Raw genomic sequence first — 20,967 nt, forward strand, 5'->3', positions numbered from 1 at the left:
CACAAGAGACGATTAAACCTTTTTCCCTCCTCCTTCAGGATGCGAACTCGGTGCGGGAGTCGCCTCAGAACGCCCTATATTATCTCCTCGCGGTCTCCGGGGGGTTTGGACCTCGTGACCTTGATCTTCGTGAGAACCAGGTCGCGCGACTGACCTCGCAGAGGTCGTATGGGACCTGTGTATCACGCAAGACGCTGAGGGTGGGTCGGGTCGAGTGTTATAACACGAGTCGATGGACGAGTTATTGACTACATGCGCGAAATCAATGCCAGGTGTCCATGATAGGATCTTAAGCGGAGGGATGCATGACTGCTTTCTCAGCCTAACACCTGTATGGCAACATGCACGTCTGCCGCATGATCAACACGGTTGTCTTCCACCTGTGTACACACCCAGCACTGCCACAAACACACACACACACACCTGTTCTCTACAGCTGCCTTTGAAACCCACAGCTTGACTACACACACACACACACACACACACACACACACACACACACACCTGTTCTTTCCTGTTATCTTTGAAACCCTAAATTTTACAACAGTCTCGTTTCCTAATACTGCTTACACCTGATAATAACACAGACGACACACTGATCTCTCAGTGACGTAACAGGTCAAGAAGAAGAGAAATTATCCCCATAAAACACAGACGGGTAAAAGGTCATCGTAGGTCAATGGGGGAAGGAGACCTTAAATGAAACTGGTCATTTTGTCTTGACTGTTAGAGTGACCTGGGGTGACCTAGGGGTGACCCTATAACAAGATAATAAAACACAACCATCGAAAATAAAAGTTTGACATCAGTAGTCAGTCTCCCAGAGAAAGCATCATTAGCATTTAAGTAATAGTATCAGCTACATCATGTTACTTAACATATAGTTATTATAAAAACAGTAAGTGTAACATGCCACTTACAAAACAGCTGTTATATAAACAGTAATCCTTCGACACCACTTCAACGAAAGCTGCAATACAAAGTGGACATAACACAACCCCCTTTTTTTTCTCTCAAAAAAGCAGGAATAAAAAGGGTCCGTAACATATCCCCTTTTCCACAACAGCCGAGACTCAACACTCGTCACCAAGGACACAAAACAGCACAGGAGTTATATAAAGAGCACACGAGGGTCACAGTACAAACCACTGCTATCGTAAAGCACTCAAGACTCAGCATGGAACGTAGGGCCAACACGGTGTACACACATTCAGAACACGACCACACAACGAATGGGAGCCAGTCTAGGTACTCACCACTTCAGTCGACGACCTTGTAGTGACTTTGGTAGTAGTGGGGAGGAAGAGTCTTCCTCTGTTCACCTTCTCCTTCCTCCTCTTCCTTCCCTTTTGAAGTTCTCGCAAGCTGTAACTTTAAGTAAGAGTGCACGGGGCACTGTCTCTTTCCTATTCACACGACCAATGAGAGTCCGGAAAGGGGGTTCAGTCAAGAAGGATGACCATCTAAGTCCTTCAGTCTCCTTGAACGCAGTCAACGTAATCAGTGGGTCCTTAAAGGGCTGTCATTGGAGTCTTTCATGTCCTTCATCCTGAGTTAAATCGGTCCGAAAATATTCATAGATCGACACCACAGAAGGAACTCCCGTCCAGCATCGAGGACAAGATTTGGTTAAGACGGCAACACGACTGGGAGGGTCAGGAGAGAGGGGAAAAAAGGAGAGGACGAGGTCCTATTCTTCTTCTTCTTCTCAGACGTCCCAGGGGAAGGTTCGCTTCTGGCAAGGCTGAGAGGACCAGTCGGGAAGGCGGAGGTGTGTACACCACGGTGGACCGACGCAGAGTGGGGCTAGCTGGCTGGATGGACCAGGCCGCGCTAGGCACTACACAGGTGAGATCCCAACCCACAGACCACCACTTCACGCGTCTACCTACCTACCTACCTTCACCATACACGATCACCAATCACAGACGAACGTCAGTACCATCTCTGCTGGTAGCGAGTTTCTCTCTGATAGTATTAGCCGAGACATTGGCAGAAAGCCCTGGGCTTTTATGTCCACAAACGTGGGCCAAAATACAATGCGATTACACTAAAATGATTTGACTTGACCTGAACAGAATAAAGAAAAAGGGGAATCCATCAAACCTTCAATTAAGAAAAGGTATGACAGTCCATCTCTGGGAATGCTAGACATCAGACGACATCTTGTGATCACCTTCAAGACAACGTCCTTCCAGGACACACACACACACACACACACACACACACACACACACGCTCCGCCCGAGGGCGTTGGTCTAGACAACACCCCATCACCCCTCCTTCGGCAGGAGGAGACCTTCCGCCTCGCCTGCGGTGTTTCGAAAGGTGCGGTGTAGGAGCTGGACGCCAGTCAGTTTTCACGAACATGAACTTCTGTATCATATATATATATATATATATATATATATATATATATATATATATATATATATATACAAGCTTCAAAACCATTATAACTATCATCATTCCCCTTACACATCTCCTCTTATCTTTATCAGCAGCGTCAGTAATCTATTCATTCCTTCATCTCTTGTCCTTCCCATCTCTCTCTCTCTCTCTCTCTCTCTCTCTCTCTCTCTCTCTCTCTCTCTCTCTCTGTGTGTGTGTGTGTGTGTGTGTGTGTGTGTGTGTGTGTGTGTGTGTGTGTCTAGCATATCCTGTGTTGAATTAATGAATTTATCAGCTATCAAGTTTTCGTTAATCAAATATAATAGATTCGCTGTCATAATGGAGTACAGGGTGCAAATAGGTTAATAGGGTACAATTACGACAATAGAGGGATGGGTTGGTGTTCGCAGGCCATGGGCTAGAGTGGAACAGGGTTAAGAAGACTACTGGGTTAGAGTGGGAGGGGGATAAGGAGGTTGTTGTGGGATGGGACGCTAAAGGGAAGACTAGTTAAGAGAATAGGCCAGGCTGGGCCTGAGGGAGAAGTGTTTTTTCCGCAGGCTGGGCAAGTCAACCATGATATCTGGCCAACCCGGCCACCTGACACCTACCTGGGATTTAAAAAGAAAACCCAGTTTCTATTCCTTCCCTTTCCTTTCACACACACACACACACACACACACACACACAAGCAGACAGCATATACACAGCCATACATTCTTTACGACTTCATTTTCTTCATACTTACATAGGAATAAAGACAGAGTACGTACATACAATGTTAAGAGACGTGGGCAACATAAGTGTAAAACACGCACCACGGAACACACATATAGTAATCATAGAGTAATCACAAAGAGTGACATCCAATAACAATCACAAGTTGTAATCAATATAAGTGTAAAACACGCACCACGGAACACACATATAGTAATCATAGAGTAATCACAAAGACGAGGGCAACATACGTGTAAAACACGCACCCCGGAACACACATATAGTAATCATAGAGTAATTACAATGAGTGACAACCAATAACAATCACAAGTTGTAATCACCCACAAATAAATGTAATTTCCATTTCCATGAAAGAAACTCCTGGATACAATCAACGTTCGATTAAAACCTCCTTTATGTCCCTGTAACAGTGGGACTAAATTCCCTTTCAGTCGTTCTCCCATTGTGATCGTCTAATCCAATTAACGGGTGTGCTGAAAAGTCCTACATCTAAGGGCGTAACCCGCATTGGTTGAATACGGTTGCATATACCACTTCTTAATTGCGATTCTAGACCTTATGTTTCATGGTTTAACCCTATTTTCCTTCCTTTGGGTCTATCCACCAAATATCTATGGATACGTAAGACGTCTATCCATACGTGAATGTGATTATTCTCGCACCTATGCTTGGGTGTGTATATGATTACCAATCACACATATTCTCTTGCGTATGTGACTATCCTCACACTGATTCACACTTGCATGAGTCCATCCTCATTCCTATCCAAATGCGTATACGACAATCCTCACACCTATCCACGATAACATGATCCATACACTTGAACTACTATTCTCGCATCTATCCATACTACTATACGGATGAGAGCACACCTATCCATCTGCATACGAATATAGGCATACCCCTCACTCATTCACCTCACCATCCACTTCTTGACTATCTATCCACTATCGTGCTATGAACCTTGCTTATTCACTATCCATCCATCACTATCCTACCCATCTTATTTTTTTGACATCCTTCTTCCTCCTGAGCTAAGTAATCACCCTCCCTGCCTTCTCTTATGACCAGTCCACCCATCCCAGTGCCAGTCTTCCACCTCACCTCACCACAAGCTTACTCAGATGTCAGGTCCATCAACACATCCTTCTTGGCAGATAGATAGATAGATAGATAGAGAGAGAGAGAGAGAGAGAGAGAGAGAGAGAGAGAGAGAGAGAGAGAGAGAGAGAGAGAGAGAGAGAGAGAGAGAGAGAGAGAGAGAGAGAGAGCCAGCCAGCCTTTACCTCGGAAAAGACATAAATTTCAGACGCTGACCACCCCAAATGTACTGGGGGAGGTCAGAGGTCAAAACCCACGAGACTAACATACCCGGAAGGACGAGTCCAACATGGCCATCAGGTGGTAGAAAGGTATTTCCAGGTAGTGACTTCGCAACCAGCCCTTTGACGGCGTCTCCCTTCGTCAGCAGAGTTGACCAAAGCCAAGTGGACATCAGATCTACATCATAATAAAATGAAGGAACTCTCTCCCTTCATTCAAACGTACGGCATATGATAAATTCTGCATTTAATTGTCATTTCGTCTATGAGTAACTAATATATCATTTCATCGTTCTGTTCTGTCCAATGAAGACTCTGCGAGGCAGAGTATATGGGCAACGAGGCCTCTCTTGGGTACGGGGCTATGAGTGTGAATTTCGCTTGACGTTTGTCTTGCGCCGCTTATTGCGAGGACGTAGCCAGCGCTTCATCCTCTTCTAAACAGTCCTTTAGTCCATTAACCGGATTTCGGCTTCGAATATTGGCTGGATACTAATTCTTAATCTTTCCATGGATCTTGATTTTCTTAACTGGATTTTATCCTCACTTTTATTCTACTTATGGAAGACAGTTGGTTTGTCGTTGGGTTTCCAATCTTTTAATTGAAAATTTACTTTCACTTGACAGTCATGCATTAAAGTTCAAAGCCTCTAGTCTATTATCCGGATTTTATCTTCGTATTTTTCTACCAGGCTCGAGAGTTGAGACACTCTAATGCCTCCATATAGAGATATCTCTGCTGCTTATTTTAAAAGGCTGAGGTCAGTTCTAACCAGGAATCTCAAATTTATATCTTCATCTTTTAATTTTCGTGGTTACAGTGATCATGTGCGGTGGGCAGTAAAGGGCCTGCCTTATATAAATTATCATACATATATAAACGTCGTGGACAGGGGTTCGAATGCCATTTCTCTGATGGTGGAGATCCTGTTGACCTTTTCCTTAAGAGAATCCTTCAGTAAGACAAAGGAGCAATAATGGTAGTGTGGAGTACTTTCTCCTGTCTATCTACCAATGTATCTTCATTTTCTCTAATCATTTCTATTATCGTGTGTTGGCTAACTTCATTCTTTTATGTACTGATTTGTTTTTTCCTTATGGTTTCATTTTTCTTTTATTCTTATATTCGTTGGTGCACTTTTATCCCGTCTCTCCTTCTTTCACAAGCATACCACATCATCATAACATACATGTGGCATCATGCTAACATACGACAAACCATGCTAATATACAACATCCCACATTATGCTAACATAAAAGACAGTTCAAGCTGATATGCAACAAAGCACATTATGCTGTTATAAAACACATATAATGCTAACTTACACTATACCACGTCATGATAACATAAAATGAATGATTATGTTAGCATAAACCTTTCGCAACAATGCATGACACCAATACGAATAAATGACTCTTTAATCATGGATCACATTCATGGGCGGAAGCAAATCAGCTGATCTATTTCAGTCAGCTGGTTTTTGTTTTGGAAATTCTGGGAATCTGACAGTGACCGATAAAATTTCCTTGACTGATTTCCACCGGAGCCATAATATATGTGATATCAATTATCTTCTGCATTCTCCAAAGTCTTTAAGAGTTATGGAAGTAATTCTGGTGAGGCTAAGATAACTTCTTGCACCGAAGTTCAGAGTTATAAGTGGACAGAATAAATAGCAGAGCGTCAGAGCATATGAATAACAGGAAAGTATATACTATTCGCCATTTCCCGCGTTAGCAAGGTAGCGTTAAGAACAGAGGACTGGACCTGACCTTTGAGGGAATATCCTCACCTGGACCCCTTCTCTGTTCCTTCTTTTGGAAAATAAAAAAAAGCGATATATATATACACACACACATATATGTATATATATATATATATATATATATATATATATATATATATATATATATATATATATATATATATATATATATTATCCCTGGGGATAGGGGATTAAGAATACTTCCCACGTATTCCCTGCGTGTCGTAGAAGGCGACTAAAAGGGGAGGGAGCGGGGGGCTGGAAATCCTCCCCTCTCGTTTTTTTTTTTTTTTTTTTTTTTTTTTTTTTTTTTTTTCCAAAAGAAGGAACAGAGGGGGCCAGTTGAGGATATTCCAAAAAAGGCCCAGTCCTCTGTTCTTAGCGCTACCTCGCTAACGCGGGAAATGGCGAATAGTTTAAAAGAAAAAAAAAATATATATATATATATATATATATATATATATATATATATATATATATATATATATATATATATATATGAAGAACAGCTGGGAAAAGCAGTTTATCTCGCCATTCCTTGTTTTTCTACGAGTGTCATTCTGATTGGTTTTCTCAACAATGATTCTGGCGACCTAGCCAATCCAACCTCTTGATTTCTCTTACTGTCATCTGCCTTTCTCCTTTCTCTTATTATCAGATCTTCCCTCTCATTACTCTCTCTCTCTCTCTCTCTCTCTCTCTCTCTCTCTCTCTCTCTCTCTCTCTCTCTCTCTCTCTCCCATTTGGCCTCTACCTCTTATCCTTCATAACCCACGAGACAAAACTGTGGCTCATAATTTTTTTTTCATCTTTCTGATGAGGGTGCGACTAATGAGAGGGTTGGGGGGAAGGGAGAACGCTCATGTAAGGGAAGAATAGCCGTTCCATCAGTGGGAAGGCTGCTAGAAGCCAATCCTCGACGAGAAGTCGAAGGGAAAGGCTTCGAAGAGAGTTCCTTTCACAAAACCCTTCCCCTCCCAAGAGCGTTCACACAACCCGTTCATCGCCTTCTTTCTATTCCCGAGGTCTTTCGCGGAACGACATGCCATCTACCCAAAGAGCCGCTACCTCTCCTCTCCTTAAGAGACGGGGGTCAAAGGTCAGGTTGGTTTAATGTAAGAGATGACGAGGTTGTTTAGTTGGGAGAGGGGACAAAACTTCCTTTTTTTTTTCTACCTTTTCGAAAGCAAAACGGTGGAAAGGTTCTAGAAGCGTTGCTTCCACTACACCCATGAGTCATTCTTACCCCTCACGACCCCGGTGAGTACATTTACTCAACACGAACCCCCAATGAATGGGTCTGTCTTTCAAGAAAATAGAAAACAGTGTTGTGGATCCTGATAATGGTAGTGGCGAGTGAGCGTGGATGAACCTGGATGACACACTGGCGTATGACTCTGGATGATGGAAGAAAGTATACGACTTAACCCCCCCCCCCCTCCTCCCTAACCCTCCCACCTAACCCCCCCCCCCCCCTCCCCCTCCCAGTTGAGCACAGCAGCTGGTGTGACACAGGTCCCCACCAATATGTCCTCCTCCTCCTCCTCGAGCCGAGCCGCTTAAGAACGCCAAAAATTACCATCCACGATTCAAATGAATAATTTCTGCTTATCTCCTTCCATCAGTGCAGTAAAAACAGAAAAAAGGAAATCTCTCTTAGATTAATTTTCACTTCGCGGAGTCTCTCTGAGGCGGCGCCTATTGGTGGAGAAGGAGCCAAGGGGCGTGGCCACCTTGGAAACGACCGCATCCAATTGGTCAGTCTTGGGTCGGGTTTCCACCAATGACTCTCGGCCGTCCTGTTTACGGCATCAGGGTGTTAAATACTTTAGAGAGAAGTTCTCTTCTTCTTTTTTTTCTCCTATCCTAAACCTGTTTAAGACACTCTTATGACGTAAGGTAACTGGAGGAAAAAAAAGGAGGGCTCCTATCATCAAAATGGCGGACGGTATCAACATACGGCTTCTGCTTTCACCCCAAAAAGGCGACGAATTCCAACATGGCCAGACAGTAGCATGTTTCCTTACACACCCCATTTACAAACCCCCTCTTCTTAGGGAGGGAACAGGGTGTCTAATACCCCTACCTTGTCAACCGTCCCCAGAAGAAAGGAGGGTTCGATTCCTTCCTAACCTCGTATGACCAAGGGGGGAAACCCATCTCTTAATCCCCATTGTCCCTATCACTCGTGTGTGTCTTCCAAGTCCTCATGTTTAGCCCAATGGGGTTTTCCCCCATAATTCCAGATAACCCACAACCAAACCTCATGGAGATGATCCTCCTCCAGATCCAAACCACAATAATAATAATAATGATAACAATACTACTACTACTACTACTACTACCACTACTAATGATAATAATAATGATAATAATAATAATAATAATAATAATAATAATAATATAATATGATATAATGATAATGATAATAATAATAATGATAATGATAATGATAATAATAATATTATTAATAATAATAACAATAATAATAATAATAATAATAATAATAATAATAATAATAATAATGATAATAACTGGAACACAATAAATGTTCTGGAGTTATCTCCTGAGCTACGATGTGACATCCAAACTAATTTTCATGTCAACAAACGTTATGATTGGAATCTAGTGTGATGAAATAAGGACTTTATCGGATAAAGCAATTACACCCGCAAATGCTTCAGGGTACGACAGTTATCACAGTGGGTAAGCACAGTAATTATCATAACGGTAAGCTCCAAAGTACGATAATTGCCACCCGAGGCTTCTGGGTACGACAATTTTTCACCTGCGTACGGGAGGCTTCCTTCCGGGTACGATAATCATTAGCATCTTATGTTGTGCTCCAGGGTACGATGATTACCACCGACGTACGTTATGCTCCAGCGTACGATAACCAAAACTCCCACGTAAAGTATGCATCTGCGTACGATGATTACCACCCTACATACGGGACTCCTCTATATTTCTAAATTCTAAAGCAGACGAAATCTCAGAATCTGAGGCAAGAGAGTTTATCAAGAGCTTCTCTCGCGTCGTCCTTCGGCCATCTACGCACAGTACGCAAGTTCCCGCTCGGCCTGAAGGCGGTGGGCGCTTAAAAGCGATTCTCACGGTGGTTGAGGACGCGTCCGCGCGAAAGGGTGTGATTCGAGCCGAACGCAGTAAGATCAAGAGGTAGGAATGAGGTGGGGAGGAGGGAGACAGAGAGAGACACTCCTTCGACGGACGGGAGGGAGAGCAAAGGACGCGGGTGTGAGAAGCCGTCTCGAAAACACCCGCCGGCCAGAGAGGGCGCCTTCGACGGAGGCTGGGTCACCCACCGTCAGGTGAACGAGAAGAAAAACAAAAGAGGGTCGTCTGACATCGCCGAAGACCAACCTACTTTCTCCTCAAAGGGAACCCACCTGACTCCGCGTATGGGCAGTGCGTCAACGCTCCGTCCTCGCTCGTCCTTCTAACTACGTCGTAACAAAATAACAACCCATGGGGGGGTTATAATTCATGTGGATTACCACATGATAACTTCCCTCTTATCATGATGAACAGAATCGTGATAAAAGGTGCCATAGACATGCTACGTGACGTATTATCTATATCTATACCCAGACAGACATGTCACGAGACGCATTTTCTCATTTCAACACGTCTTTCGGACACGCACAGCACCGCTAGCCTATAGAGGCCCTTAACTCACGCGTGCTGGCTCATTAACCCCTTTGAGTACAAGGTCTAGGGGGGTCACTGCATCATCATCCCCCCCTTTACCAGGGTCACTAACGCAAGCCCGTTACCATGTAAGCCGCACTGAACGACAATTGGAGGTCAACTACCCCTTAAAGCCTCACGCGTCTCTTAACCTCAGGACGCATAGTCTACTATCCTTCCTTAACTCCTGCGTTACCATACCACCATACACACGACCTAAGACTAGTCTGCTGCTATCCATTTCCTCATCACAGATCCTAGCCTCTACTACCCCTCGTCCTCTCGACTTATACTCCACTATCCCCTCTAACACTACTATGGCCATCCTACTATCCATCATCACCAGACTACCTCATCTTCTCTCTTCTGCTTCAACTATCCTGTCCCTACTGCTTCTACTATCCTCTTCTTCTCTATACAGATTACGAATTTAGGTTTCTGTTGTTATCCTCCATTAGATGACTTCCTTACAGATACAGAAACCGAATCTGAATCAAATGTACGGTTCCCAGATGACACACACACACACACACACACACACACACACACACACACACACACACACACACACTGGAACAGAAACCTAATTTGAATCACGTCTGTGACTTGTGAGGTGAAAACACACGAAGAGAACCCCAGTGTAAAGACCATAATATGGAAGAAAAGCTACGTATAATGACCCCTCCTCGCCTAGAATCAGGTGCTGTCAAAATCAACTCTTCAGGGGGTTCAATGAAGACTTTTTTTTCAAGATCCAATTGAGTCGCGAATGGTTGAGGTCGTGGAAATGTGCGTCAGTATGAGTGCATATTAGTAGGTACTGGTGTGTGTGTGTGTGTGTGTGTGTGTGTGTGTGTGTGTGTGTGTGTGTGTGTGTGTGTGTGTACCAGTATGACCAATCCTATGTAAGTATGTCACTGGGAGAGCGTGTAAGAGTGAGACTGTATGTGAGCGAGACGAAAGTATGTCACTAGTTAAGTATGTCAGCGAGGGAGTGTGTGTGTGTGTGTGTGTCAGTGAGGGAGAGTGTGCTGTTCGAGTGGCAGGGAGGAAGAGTCTTGTGGGGTGTGTCAGGTGGAGAAGGAATGGAGGAAGAGTGCGTCACAGAAGCAGGGAAGGGGTGGGGGAGGATTCCTCTTCGAGTGTGTGTGTGTGTGTGTGTGTGTGTGTGTGTGTGTGTGTGTGTGTGTGTGTGTGTGTGTGTGGAGGGAAGGAGAACCTTGCTGAGCGAAGGAGTATGGAAAGTATAAGGGCATCTCTCCTCTTCTCTCCCTGGTCTTGACACCATGCCATTATAGATTCCAAGGCTTTCAGACTTGGCACGAACGAAACCCCCCCATCCGAAACACACTTCAACAAGACAACAGAACATCGAACTCCATACGGAATTAACTACTTTCCATTTTTTTTCCTAATTCGGACGTAAAGAAAAAAAATATATACACCACCCATCATTAAGATACATTTCCAGATGAAAGGTCAAGCGACGTCGAAACTCAAAATAATTTCTATCAACAATTCCCACTGGGTAGGAGAGGCATGCGTGATAATCTCGACCCCAAGTTTGCAAAAAAAAACAAAAAAAACATCGAAAACAATATAAAAAAGGGGCCTGATGTCTTTCAAGAACTTAAAATCCACGCCTGCTTCTCTCTCTCTCTCTCTCTCTCTCTCTCTCTCTCTCTCTCTCTCTCTCTCTCTCTCTCTCTCTCTCTCTCTCTCTCACTGGCAAAAGAAAAAAGAAAAAGAATATCGACCATTGTTTACATTCATCTTCGTCTAACGCTCGCTGAGGCACAGCATGGCGAGTACGAAGCATAAATCCGATGCTCGGTGTGACATCGTCCAAAATACAATCAATCCTGTTTGCAATTACATTGATACGAATGCCATTATCTGAATATGCAAATTATCATCTATTGTCTCCCTGTGACGCCCGAGTTTTATGGCATACTCTCTGCTTATGTCTGGATGCTGACTGCTGAAAAATGATGCGAATATAATATTCATTTAAGTCAGGATATCTAAGGATTAGCTTATAGACCGACGGTGATTCGTTACGTAAAGTCCCTGTTATCACCTTTGCAAGATTGACGAGTCAAAAAGACACTTAAATCTTCCCTTCAGCTTTGATGTTTATCTGTAAGGGCACCTGCTGGCCGGACCCACGTCAGCACCTCAAACTTTCGACGGTCATATCAACCATTATCTACTACTAACGACCCCTGACCCAATGACGACCAATATCTACTAATGACCCGATGACCTCCATTTTAGGCAGGCTGTGACCTAATTCTCTGCTACGTTAGGAGGAAGGGAGAACCTTTTAAAAGGGGATTTGAAACCCCCTGAGCAAGCCTTTGTGCTTTGAGCACCAAGGCACGACCCTTGGGTATGTTGACCTGACTTCTGACCTGGCCCTTAAGGGTCAAGGTCAGAGAGCCAGGCCATCATCATACCTAAGGCTCGTACCGTTGTGCTCAAGGGGCGTAACCCACCCCCTCCTCATAAAGGATCGTACCGTCGTACTCAAAAGGATCGTACTATCATACCCCCAAAAGGATCGTACCGTCGTAACTCTAAGGGGTCAAAACACTCGGTAACGTCTCCCATCCACACGATCACGAGGCCGATTTCGTCTCTCCCCAGCGAAGCGTCTCCTCCAACGTGAGGTTGGTGGGGAGGGGGGGGGGGGAGGTTAGCGGGGAGAGGAAGGCATTTACGACAGACGCCAAGTCGCAGACGTCCGAACTGTACGCAAGGAATCCTAGGACGTAAGATCTCGTGTGGCAGGAGCTGAGCAGGACTGGGCTTCGTAGCTGCTCCTGTCTGTCTGTCTGTCTGTTCCTCTCTGCTTGTCTGTCTGTCTGTCTGTCTGTCTGTTTCTGCCTGTCTGTCTATTATTCTCTCTCTCTCTCTCTCTCTCTCTCTCTCTCTCTCTCTCTCTCTCTTCTCTCTCTCTTCTCTCTCTCTCTCTCTCTCTCTCTCTCTCTCTTGGTTTGTCTAATACCAGTCTGTTTATCTGTCTTTTGAGTGGTCTGTCTGTCATCTCTGTCAGTCTCTGCCTGTCTATCCCTCATCTCTTTCTGTCTCTGTCTATTCGTATGTCTCTCCTTCTGTCTATCTCCCTAGACGACGACGTCAAAATGATTGCCTTTTTGGGACGACAAAATTTGGTCGTGTCTTAATTACCTGACCATCCCCCCCCCCCCTCCCCCATCCCAGCCGTCCCTCTAATGGGCATGACCAACACGAACACAGGTCACCGATCCTTAACCCCCCCCACCTCCCCCATCTCCCCCCCCCCCCCTCGACCTATGCGCGGGTCGCGAACCCCTGACCCCCCCAAGAGGACCTATACGGACACTAAGTAGTGAAGGCGAGGGAAATGTGGGTAGTAGTGGCAGCAAGGGATGAACCCCGCCTTCTAGAGAGAGAGAGAGAGAGAGAGAGAGAGAGAGAGAGAGAGAGAGAGAGAGAGAGAGAGAGAGAGTATGAGAGCGCTAGAGGCAGTGAATAGCAGGCAACCACCACCCAACTGGGAGGCCCTTCCCGCCTTGGGAGGAGGAGGGTTAGTGACGGTGGCGGAGCGCGCGCGCGCAGGGGACCTCGCACCGCAGTGGCTGTCAAGTTCCCTCGCCCCTGGCTAATACAGACGGCTGCCTTCTGCCTCACACCCACACACGTGAGCTGCAGGCATTCAGTCCACAAACCTACAGTCTCTCTCTCTCTCTCACACACACACACACACGCAAACCCACACATAACACACCTGAGAACCAGTAAACTTACCCAACAATACCCTCGTAAGCCTAGATTCTCCTGCGGTGAGCGCTACGCGCTAGCGCTGATTTACGGGGCAAAATCTTTGACTGTAAATGTTTGTAAATGTAAATACACTCACGCAAAAAAAAAACCTATTTCTCTTCACTCAATTTCCTTCACTGAATCACTTCCAAACCCCAAAAACCATCTAACAATCGTAACAGAAGGGGAACAAGCGGGAACTATGAGGCGGTGTGATCAGATATCTTCCACCCTTTTAAAAGCATCACAATCCACACTTGAATTCAAGCGGGGAGACTTTACATATGCAGGAGGGTTGTAACAAAACCAAATTCAGATTATCACTCGAGGAAATCAAACACATGGCCAAGGTAGCACTCAGGAGCTAACAACAGAAAACGAGAGTCTTGAAAATTCGGGGGCACTGACGCAAAGAAATAGCACAGAACCCCACTGATAAATATTATCTGAAATACTTTTCACTGTCGTGTTGGTTATCAAACAAGAAGACTGTTGTTGGGAGTTTAAGACGTCCCCGAACAGCTTATGCGAGAAAAGGCAGTGAAAAGGTAGAGAAATGTGCATTCATCACTGCAATGTGGATGGCTTGTCTGAAACATCAGTGAACACCGTCCTAAAATGCACTGTTCCTCTCTCTCTCTCTCTCTCTCTCTCTCTCTCTCTCTCTCTCTCTCTCTCTCTCTCTCTCTCTCTCGTACTATCTTTACGTTCTTCTTCTTCGGTATAATCATCATTTCACACGTGAACCTTACTTTACCAGATGTTTTGAGGACGACAAAAGCCTCATTGACACTCTAAATCGAAACCTTATTCGAAAAGGTTTTTCGAACTCACAGCTCAATCTGAGTACGTCTCTCGAACCTAGATTCACTTCTTCAGAAAAAAAAAAAAAAAAAAACCCGAGAGTCGAATTTCAGATTCCTTTTATCAGTCGACAATACAAAAGCCCATGTAAAACACACCCTATTAGCATATTACAGTCGCTCTATCTGCTGCCAAAGACCTCACTCCCATGATACCATCTGGGGATCAGATAACGCTTAATTCATGGCAGATATTATGCACGGGTAATGACCATGCTCTCGGATGTATTCTCTAAGGTGGAGCCTGTGGCCAAAGACATTAGAGTGCGAGGAACTGTAGTATCACTGGTAGGTGGTAGGTGGTGGTGGTAGCTGGTGGTAGCTGGTGGTTGGCGGTGGGTGGTGGCGGGTTCTTAGAGCCAGTGCTCTGCCTGGAGAGGAAGACAGCTGCATGGAGTCGTGATTAAATTCATTTCGCTGTCGTGAAGCGAAATGAAGGTGAAAGCCAGAGGGGGTGGCTTATTTTCGAAGGCCAGTGATGTTCACCAATGGCTTTCAGCTTGAGAAAGATGCCATCAGGAATTCACAGTGTCTTTTTTGTTATCATTTGGTAAACTACGCCATCAGCTGTATCATCGAATCCTCATTTCAGTATACTAAACCCAGGGTTTTCCTTTGACTTACAAGTCATCAAACAAAGCGTTTAACTTGAGGTGATTGTCTGTGCTCGGCAAACAATGCCAGCACCATTTTTTTGCTTTGGCTTTAACCTTAGCTTGTATGCAGTAAACAACAAAAACGGTGGCGTTAATCTTGTTTGTTCTCACACAGTAAACAAGGGCATGGGTAGTTTATATTCCTGTTTGTTCCTCATCAGTGCAGGTTCGGTATCTCTCATTCCTACTGCGATGTGAAAAATAAAAAAAAAGAACCTCCTGGGTGTTACCTTACTCCGCCCCCAGGCGGTTACACTGCGAGTAGAAAATCACCTTTTGGTTAGAGAGAGAGAGAGAGAGAGAGAGAGAGAGAGAGAGAGAGAGAGAGAGAGAGAGAGAGAGAGAGAGAGAGAGACTGTATCACAAGCGGCTGAAGAAAGAGACTACAGCTCCGTCGAAGACCCTCTCGCTTCACAGGAGTCCATCCTGCCCCTGCTACTGAGTGTAGCGCAGCCTTGGCGATGCAAGGAGCCCCTGGAAAGAGGTGGGAGGTCCTGGGTAACACCGACATCCTTCCAGAAAGAAGCCCTGGGGTGATTACAGATAGAGACAACAAGCCACCATCTTTAACCTCCTTCAGGTAAACGAAGTTCGATGTGTTGGTAGGGCGCACGGTTGCCCCACGAAGTTCTTCCTTCAGTGAGGTACGTCTTGCGACGTCCTCAGGTTATCCATTTCCTGCAGCAGGATCCAGGCAGTTGAGTCAGGGCTGAGCATATCATGAGTGGATCAGGATGGCTCAGCACCCACCCCAAGATAACGATTAAGACAGACAGTCACCACTCGGTAGGTCTGAGACGGCCAGACCTCTGCTGATGGTGAGGTGTGTGTGTGCGGGGGGGGGGGCAACAGAGTGGTTTTCTTGCTGCTCCTTCTTTCTCTTACTCTCTTTTTCTTCATTTTTTTTTTTTTACTTCGTCTTCTGAGCCAGTTTTACTGTTTTCCTGTATAGCCCTAACTGGATGCTTTACATAGCTTATGTGGTGCTTTACATAGCTTATGTGGGGGATTTACATAGCTTAAGTGAGGCTTTACATAGCTTATGTGGGGCTTTACATAGCTTATGTGGTGCTTTACATAGCTTATGAGGGGCTTTACATAGCTTAAGTGGGGACTTTACATAGCTTATGTGGGGACTTTACATAGCTTATGTGGGGACTTTACATACCTTTTATGGGACTTTCCATAGCTTATGTGGTACTATACACACCTTATGTGGGATCCCGTCACGCCTATGCAGGACTTTAAAGAACATATGTAGGGTTGGACACCACAGAATCTATGCGACGAACATCTTCACCGCGTCCATGTAGCAAGTCACAGCGCTCGTGGGTAACTCCACAGCGTCTATACAGGGGCGTCACAGCGGCCAAAAGAAAGATTTCCCAGCGTCTGTGTTAAGAGGCGTAAGACGTTTGTCCCTCGTAGGGACACTCCAACACTCGGCGTACCACAGCATCCCAGAGCGTCCGGTGAGGACTTCATCGCTGGCCAGGAGACACCGTGACCTCACAGGCGTTCGTGGCATCTCGATGGGTCATGACCTCACGGGCGTTTGTGCAGGCGAGGCGAAATGGTGGTGGCGTTACCCAATACACGTCATTCTTCCTCACCACACGGCCATAACATTCGTCCAACTCCGTCACCTGTTTTGGCTACGCGTGCGCTTTGCTCGAGTCACTTGTCTGTAATATTCTGTTTGTTTTTTTTTTGCGAAATTTCCCAGACAGAGGGAGACGACCCCCCTCCTCCACCACAGCTAGCCGGTCGTATGCAAACCAACCACTGGGGGTCAGATTTCACCAGTACGCTAAACAGCCTCCATCAAATGAGAGGCTTGCAGTCACCTTGCCCAACACTGGACCACGTATACGGGCCTTCTCTGCTCATAGCAACGATTCCATCACCAGCGTTCGTATCCCGGCCTTCAACCACAGGGTCGAGATTTACCGCCCACCCTTCTTCATCCAATCATCACTAACTCAAAATAGGCATTACGACTCACCCTGTAACACCCCATTCCTCCCCCATCTCACTACCTTGGCCCTTTTCCACGTCCTTCCACCTCTCTAATCCAAGCTGCTCCTTTCTGCCTGCCTCTTCATTATGCCCCCAATCACACCTTGCAAGGGCTAATCGAGGGACGTGATTTAAGAGGAAATGTTTATCTCTTTTATTTCAAGGATGAGCATCGGAGGGTTTTAAGAGATGAAAACAAGCGTTTAAAACATCCCGAGAAAAAAGAAATGTTGACTCTTTGACGCACAGAGAGAAATGGTACGTAATTACGGCGGCTAGCGGGTGAAAGTGAAAAACAGTGAAGCTACAGGTGGTAGAGGTTCGAAGCAGTGAAGACACAGGAGATACAGGGTAGAAGCAGTGAAGCCACGGGCGGTACAGGTTCGAGGCAGTGAAGCCACGGGCGGCAGAGGTTCGAAGCAATAAAGCCACAGGCGGCACTAGTTCGAAACAATTAAGACATAGTCGGCACAGGTTCGAGGTAATGAAGCCACAGTCAGCAATGGTTCGAAGCAAAGTGTCAAAACTGTGTAGAAATGTACGAAATTCAGTCTCATCTCCGTGAAGGTCGACTTACATTAGGAGCTGCATTTCGTATTATTCTTTGCTTTGTTCAGAGAGTTGGAACCTTATATGAGAAAGAGACAAGGGATTTAATTTCTTAAATAAGATAGAAGCGTAAAAAGATTCTGACAACAAGCTATGAGAGTTAAAGAGCTGATATATATATATATATATATATATATATATATATATATATATATATATATATATATACACACGAAGACCTTCTCGCTTTAGAGAAATCCATCATTTCCCTGCTACTGCGTGGAGTACAGCAGTCTCGAAGCTTCAGGAACCCCATAAAAGGGACCTTATGTTTATAGAAGGATACCAATAATGATAATAATAATAATAATATTGATACTAATAACGAATAATAATGAATTATAATACTTCGTGAAGGGTTATGTAAGTTTAAGTCACATAATTCCCACAACAGTATTGCGTCTCAAATCCTCTGCTTCTGTTGGAGGTGTTGAACACCACCGCCACGTCTAATACGCTCATTCCCCTGTTGCTATTACCTGTTGCATCGCTCCTCCTGTTGACCCTTAGCGATGGTGGTCAGCAACGTCCCCGCCAACAACGGTGAGAGTGATGAAGGCTTGGGGACCACCGACCTATCCCTATCCGACAAGGGCTGCGACCTGTTATCTGCGACACGCACAGAGGGGTCGTAACTCGCCAGCTACGTAGCTACAATAGGCAGGTTTAAGGAGCTTCGGCAGTAAACTCGCTGCGTCGTATCGCCTCGATACATCTATGCTAATTCGCACACACACACACACACACACACACACACACACACACACACACCTATCCACGTAAGGATAGAGCACTTTTGGGGTTGGAAGAGGTGAGGGGTATCACCCAAGCCCCCACGGTTCTCTGGTGGGGTGTCTGTGTGGACACACATTAGCGAGTCAATATTTACAATGTTCCAGTTCGCCTTCGGCGACCTACCCACACGGTGGCCACAGCGGTGAAGGGAACAACGTACGGACAGACATATACATCACTAAATTCCATTATCATGTTCAAGAAAACAGTCCGGCGTCTAAACCAATTTGTCACAATCAGACTTTAAGTCCAGCGGCTGGCGAGAATCCAGCGAGCGATGGGTAACAATGCACTGAAGTCAAGGAGGCGTTGTTGTGACAACTTTAATAACAACTTCGTAGTCAAGGAGGCGTTGTTGTGACAACTTTATAACAACTTCGTATACCAGATAAAGTCTTATCTCACCCTCGGCGACAGGGACACTGGTCCTTATCAGTCCCTTGGAAGGTGAGGTGAAGTTGCTGACAGAAGTGACGATTACGTAAAGAAAGAAAGAAAATGGAAAGAAGAAAAAAAGGCATGAGCTTTGCTTCCCGTCTTCCTGATTTACCTTATTCATATGATAATGAGACGTGACGGATTCCCTCAAAGCGGAACACCAAGATGTAAAGTGGTTCGCATTTTCTCTAATCAGACGCACTTGACTTCTAGCATCAATTAGAAGGTGGTCGAACGTCGTCCGGGATTAAGATATCTAAACAAGTTCCCCACTCCAAGTCCATTTAGATGTGACGCTATCTTTTTTCTTATGAGGTTCGAAGGAGATTCGTAATTACCAACGAACAATTTCATGTGCATATGACCATGGTTTGGGAGGTCATCCACCTCCACAGCTGGGTCTGGGACCTTACCTTACCTTACGTATACCTCACAATGGTTTTGGAAGTCTTCTACCCCTACAGCTGGGTCTGGGACCTTACCTTACCTTACGTATACCTTACGATGGATTCGGAGGTCTTGGATGGAGGTGGATACGTTTATGAGCAATGGTTTGGTTTATTATCTAAAGTCGATAAAGCACGGGATAATTGGTTTAAGGGAGAAAAATATACTGTACGAAGTATTAATTTGAGCTACTCAGGAGTTCTCACAGACCCGACATTTAAAAGTGGAAAGGATAAAGGGGGAGGGGAAAGACAAGAAAAGAAAGACAACTCCACCGTTTGGCCATACGAGGAAGAGAAAGAAATGACTCAACGGCCAATCCTCTGTGACCCGTCCTCAACACAGAAACCAAGGGAAGCGGCGGTTAGAAAGCTAACCATTATCATTGTATATAATGCTTAAGTGCCTCCTTAGCCCTTAATGGTCGTACGACAGACACACCCAATGGTCGTACGTTAAGGAAAGGCAGAGGATACTGCCAGGGTTATACTGCGTGTGGCCATTGTGTTCAACAATACATCGTTCAAACTGCCTTTTACGCTATCACATCCAGCCATGACGGCGATAAGCAGCGTATAACAAGTATGCTTACTGTCTCACTACCTAATCTTAATGACGGTCTACATCTTATAATTATACATATTTATACACCATCGTGATCATTAAAGGTTACGGTGCGTGGGTACAAGCATGCTGGTTCTTCTAGGTTGCAACTGTTTACTATGTCTTCCTCGTGTACGTATATGTGTGTGTGTGTGTGTGTGTGTGTGTGTGTGTGTGTGTGTGTGTGTGTTGGGGGTGGGGGGTGCAAACATTACCTGGAAGGTTTGGGCATCCAGTATGGCACGAGGAGGAGGAGGCTGGGTATAAGAGTACCCTGTCTTGCTATGTTCTACTGTTTTCATCTTCCTTTTTTTTTTTTTAATCTTCCATATTTCTCTTCTCCATTCTCTTCTTCTTCTTCTTCTTCTTCTTCTTCTATCTTCTTCTTCTTCTTCTTCTTCTTCTTCTTCTTCTTTATCTTTCCACTGATGTTAATCAACTCCTACCATCCTTGTTCCGTTTTCTTTTCCCTTTCTCAACCTCTCTTCCTTCAACTTCCTTCTCGTTAATAATTTCGTCTTCTGCCTTCCCTTCACTCTCCTTCCTTCATTATCATTCCAAGAGCTTTTCCTTTTTACAGCTGAATATCACCACCTGTTCTCTGTTCACTCTTGTTCTCCTTCACACACGTCTTTCGTTTCTTTAAAATGACTGACCGGAACTGTAAAATTTATAACAAAACTTCGCTCATTTTTAGCAGACTCTACGCGCAAGTGGAGACATTCAAAACTTCGCTAATTTTCAGCAGACTCTACGCGCAGGTGGAGACATTCAAACTTTTTCGTAATAAATTTCCGAAAAGAAA

At 45.0% G+C, this 20,967-nt stretch overlaps 1 protein-coding gene across 7 annotated transcripts in view; it reads right to left on the reverse strand.

Annotated features, from left to right (window-relative positions):
- The window catches only part of LOC139762493 (uncharacterized), a 130,834-nt gene that overhangs the window by 75,971 nt on the left and 33,896 nt on the right, over positions 1–20,967 (reverse strand). For 3 of the 7 annotated variants that reach the window (XM_071687450.1, XM_071687452.1, XM_071687448.1), the window contains exon 1: positions 1,257–1,805. The exons of 2 other annotated variants lie outside the window; for them this stretch is intronic. The gene's annotated coding sequence lies outside the window, so the exon portion shown is untranslated. Of the gene's footprint in view, positions 1–1,256; positions 1,806–20,967 lie in introns of those variants that run through there. 2 more of the 7 variants (XM_071687453.1, XM_071687454.1) reach the window with 1 other exon arrangement.

Source organism: Panulirus ornatus, chromosome 43 (genome assembly GCF_036320965.1).
Source record: "Panulirus ornatus isolate Po-2019 chromosome 43, ASM3632096v1, whole genome shotgun sequence".
In the NCBI taxonomy this organism is placed as follows: Eukaryota; Metazoa; Arthropoda; class Malacostraca; order Decapoda; family Palinuridae; genus Panulirus; species Panulirus ornatus.